Here is a 5229-nt window from a genome sequence, read left to right as displayed (position 1 = left end):
CACAGAACAAGTTCTGATACTGGGAAAAGAATAAGTTCTGCTGCTGGTAAAAGGATAAGTTCTGATGAACTTCTAGATCTTGATGAGGAAATGTCAAGACAGTTATTTCTTCAAGAAAATCCAGGGATGGACTTGGAAAGTTTAAAGGAAGAAGAAGCCAGACTTAAATCAGAGAAAGTCACATCTAAATCTGAAGCTTCTGGTAAAAAGTTACTTCCAAAACCTAAAGGCATTGTGATCAAAGAAAGGATACATACTGAAGAAACTTTGGCTAGATCACAACCACAGATAGATCCAAGATCCAAGGGTAAAGAAAAGGTTGGTGAACCTATCAAGCCTTATGTACCTCCTGAGGAAGAAGAAATTACTGATGGAAAAGATAATCTTGCTCTGACTTCAAGAAAAGTTCTTAAAACAACCTCTGACATGGCTCAAGTTGTTCAGAGTCAAGAAATTGTAAGTTCTGATATTCAGAAGAAGCAAGTAACCTCTGACAGTGCTCAAGTTAACTTGATATCAGAAAATAAATCTAAAACACTCCTACCAGGATTCACTAAAGCAAAACAGACTCAATCTTTGAAGACTACTTCAAGTGGTTTTGAAGCAAGAGTAGTTACTGGAAAGGAAGCTAGAGATAAAACTGGATTGGGAAGTGCTGATGAAAGAAGAGTACACAACACTACTGATGATCCAACTTCCTTGTGTGAACCAGGTATTGGAGCAACTCCTGAAAGATTGAATCAACTAGAATCTGTACAGATGGTTTACCATACCTACTTGAAAGAATACATCATGTTGTATTTCATGACAGATGGTAGGGTTTATCATATAAGACAAAATGCCATTCCGTTGAAGTATTTTGAAGAATTGGAGCATGTATTGTTCTTACTTCAAGTGGATGACAGAATAACAGAGACTGCTGCAAACTACTTAAAGGAACAGATTCAGAGACAGAAAAGACTTTATTCTGTTAAGTCTGACAGCAGATATGTTCCAAAGTACAGAAATCACAATGGTGATATTGTTGATATGAAGCCTAATACTGCACAGATCAGAACATATCTTGGTATTAAGGGGCTTGAATTCAATCTAGAGTCTAATAAAGCTTATGTCATAAGACTAGATTGGGAGTTGAGAAAAGCAAAGATTAATGATCTCAGAGCTGCAATATTTCAAACTGGTGAAAATACTGCAGAGCTTAAAGATGTCAAACGGAGAATGATTGATGAACTCAGATATGCTGAGAAATGTTTGTTGAAGAATTATCTCAGAACAACTCCTGACATCAGAGAGATCAGAAAATGATGAAGCCAAGTCGAAGATCTACAACTGCTTAAATTCTGATATTTATACAGATTGAAGTTGTTATCAGAAGTTGAATTGGTAAAAACTTTAAGGACTGTAAGTTGTAGTTATCTTGTCTATTTCTCATGCATTTGTACTTAATGTTTTTGACATCATCAAATATCTGTTAAACTTGTATATTTTGTTAATTTACAAGTTGGGGGAGATTGTTAGATATATTTGATAATGTCATGGCTAATATGTTTTATGTTTAGATTTCAGATCTTATTTGAACAGAACAAATCAGTACTTAACTGATCAGTACTTATACTGGAAGTCAGAACTTAAGGGATATCAGTACTTATGTTATCAGGAGATAGATATCAGAACTTAAGTGCTGAAGGACGATCAGATAAGGACAGTAGCTGATTAAAGTTAAGAAGATCAAGATAAACATAAGAAGAGATATGCATGAAGAAGGAATTCCGTGAAGAATGGAATACTTGGAATAGAAGATATCTGATTGATATATTTTAGGAAGCAGAATTATATTCCATATCAATTAGCGAATATCTTGTAACTGTGTAGTATATAAACACAGAAATAGAGTTTACACTATATGTGTTATCATTATCGAGAATATTATTTAGTATAACTCTAGCAGCTCTCGTGATATTTTGTTCATCACTGAGAGATAACAGTTCCAGATTGTAACAGAGTTTATTGTTTAAATAAAGTTTGTTTTCTGTTACATAAGTTATTGAAGTTTGATTTGATTGTGATAAACACTGTATTCACCCCCTCTACAGTGAAAGTGTGACCTAACACAATATATAAAAATAAATACATTTTTAAGAAATATGAAGATATAGTTAAACAAAATTAATAAAATAGATGATTTGAAAAATTATACTAACAGAGGTGTTGTTATTTGTTTTCTAGTTTATACACGTATTTGAATATATTGTTAGATTTACCTTAGAACACATGTATGTTATTTTGAACATTTATTTATAGTTATTAATAGTGAAACTAATATTTTTAAATTATAAGTCAAAATTTTAAAAAAAGAAATATTTTTACGAAGGTAAAAATAAAACTCGAATAACTCAATAAGAACCCGATAACTCGAAAATATGTTAAAAACTCGATAAACTCGATAAGGACTCGATAACTCGAAAATATGTGAAAAAACTCGATAAACTCGAAAACTCGTTAAAAACTCATTAAACTCGAAAACTCGTTAAAAAACTCGTTAAGTTCGAAAACTCGCGAACTGCTCGAACTCGGCTCGTGTATTACCCGAGTCGAGCTCGAACACACAATTCAGGCTCGATTATTTTCAGGCTCGACTCGACTCATAAAAAAAAGTTCGAACTCGACTGTAAAAAACTCGAACTCGGCTCGAATTACAGCCCTATTTGGATTGTTTGAGTTTTTGTCGTCAAATCAATCAAATTTTGAATGCAAATTACATATAATTCACTTATAATTTTCAAAATCTAAAAATTAAATCATAAAATACGTCGGATAAGTTAAAATTTGGTCAATGTTGTATAGAATAGTTAACTGTGTTTTAACTCGAATAGGTTTCTAATAGTAGCCCGTTAAATAGTTAGCTCGAATTTGTTTTAATTAAAATAGATTTTTGGTCATTATGTGTTTTAATTCAAATACGTTTCTAAAATAGTTAGGCCTGTAGTGATAAGTAATAAATAATAATATTCTTATAAAAGTTTTAAAAATAATTCTGACATATTGTATTTGTATCAAATTTGAGCCCAAATAATAAAAATAAAATTAAGTAACAAAACCAAACTACAGTACCAACCAAGCTTTTTAATTATAATATGTTTGTAAAATAGTTAGGCCCATATGTGTTTTAGTTATGATAGGTTTTTAAAATAGTTTGGCTCATATATGTTTTAATTAGAATATATTTGTGAAATAGTTAGTATATAACGATGAGTTTTTTAGAGTGGGGATGATAACATGTATGCGGGTCATGCTCGAATATATCATAAAAATATGGAGATTGTGTATGTGTTGACCCCCGCTTAGTGCATAATAAATAAAATAGTATGCGATGAATATAATATGGATATAATACATGAGGTCATGTCATTCATCATTAACGACTTTACCTCAAAACTGTATGCATTTTTCCTCGATTCCAATATCTGAAATATTTTGCATAATTATTAGTTCAAACCTTTAAATCTAGAAAGTGTTCGTCCATGGTGTTCTTTGTTTAATGTTGAGGAAAATGAAAAGTAAATTGACATCCAAAACTAAAGTGATAAAATTGTGAATGAATGTACGATTTACTGAAAAAATTAAAGTTTTTATCTCGCTTCATCATATATTCCGTTTATTAATAATCTAACATTAAGTTTAAGTTTAACGAAATGAATATAATAGTGGCAGTGGAAATAATGGGTAACGGGAGAAGAAGGAGGGGTAATGAAAATGAAGAAGACGAAACAGAGGCATTATATGAAGAACCGCTAGAAACTTTTTTTTCTTCTTTTCTTTCCTAACCAAAAGAACATCTTCCAAGAACAACTTTCTTAGAAACTATATAGGTATTCGGCTTATATTTATACACATTTGATATTTTTGAGTGAAACAATTTGTGCATAAGAAATTTCATGTGTTATTATTGTGAATTTTTTACTCGTGTATCATAAATTCATCTCGTTAAATAACAAATAAATTGTAATATATATACATCTCATTATGTATTATTCAATATGATAGTTCCAATTTTACCACTTTAAAAGTGACTTATGTTTGACATACTTGATAAAATGCAATCACACGTTCAAAAAATTAAAATTCTGGTGTGCAGGTGCTTATTATTATGTGTGCAATTTTCGTGTAAAAAAAATAAGTTCAAGCCATTCTTTATGCAATTAAGTTTATTATTTATCATATTAGCTACTATTTTGTATATAAAATAAAGAAAAAAAATATAAGTTTAAGGGATGCTTATGAGTAGGTCTTATAAGCTTTTTTATTTGAATAAGTATGTTAAACAACGTTCATAAAGCTTTTTCAAGGCAACATACTTAAACACCTTTTTAAAACTTCACACAATTTTTAAGAAGGTCATTGTTATTCACTAGCAATCAACACTGGTTAATTTATAGAGGGGTGGTTGAATACAAATTAAAATTCTTGACAGAAATTTGTATCTAGAATTCGAATCTAAACTCAGATATTCAAAAATTCAGGTGGTTTGTTTTTGACTAGCCACCTGAGGTATATATTAAAAAAAATTGTTAAGATTACAAAGTAATCTCACAACTACAATTTACAATATTTCACTCAGAAATGATATCTCTTTCTTGCTTTTGAAAAATGTAATTATATTTCTTAAGTGATACTACTGCTACAACTTGGTTTATATACCATCAAGTTACAATCTTTACGAGTGAATACATAATACAGTATTCTAGGTCCAGTAACATTACTTCTGCATTCTTTTCCGTGAGACTTGACAAATGAGTTTAGAATTTATCTTCATATATTGCTTTGAATATCCCTCTAATTTTCCATGAATGGAAATATAATATTTCTTCTTATTCAGAATCCAAACTTTCATGCAAAGTTTATCTCGGCTCCCATTTGCTTTGATGAGATTCCCATCAACCCATGTGTTGTGTCAGACTCAGGATTTGACCACTGTCAAGTCACTATCAACAGCTATTTGAGGTTCTTTAGCCGTTAATAGCAATTGACCTAGCCATTGATAGATTGATGCAATTACCCGTTGATGTTGTAGTTTCACTTAACAGTTGATGACTCACTTCACTTAATTAAATTACATGACATCATATTTTTACAATTCGCCACCCTATTCTAGATTATCCATTGAGTTAACATGACTTCTGAATTATAACAAAATCACTATCTATATCTTCTTCTTCTTCTTCTTCTTCT

This window comes from Apium graveolens, chromosome 1, assembly GCF_009905375.1.
Source record: "Apium graveolens cultivar Ventura chromosome 1, ASM990537v1, whole genome shotgun sequence".
NCBI lineage: Eukaryota > Viridiplantae > Streptophyta > Magnoliopsida > Apiales > Apiaceae > Apium > Apium graveolens.
Note: the sequence above shows the minus strand (reverse complement) of the source record.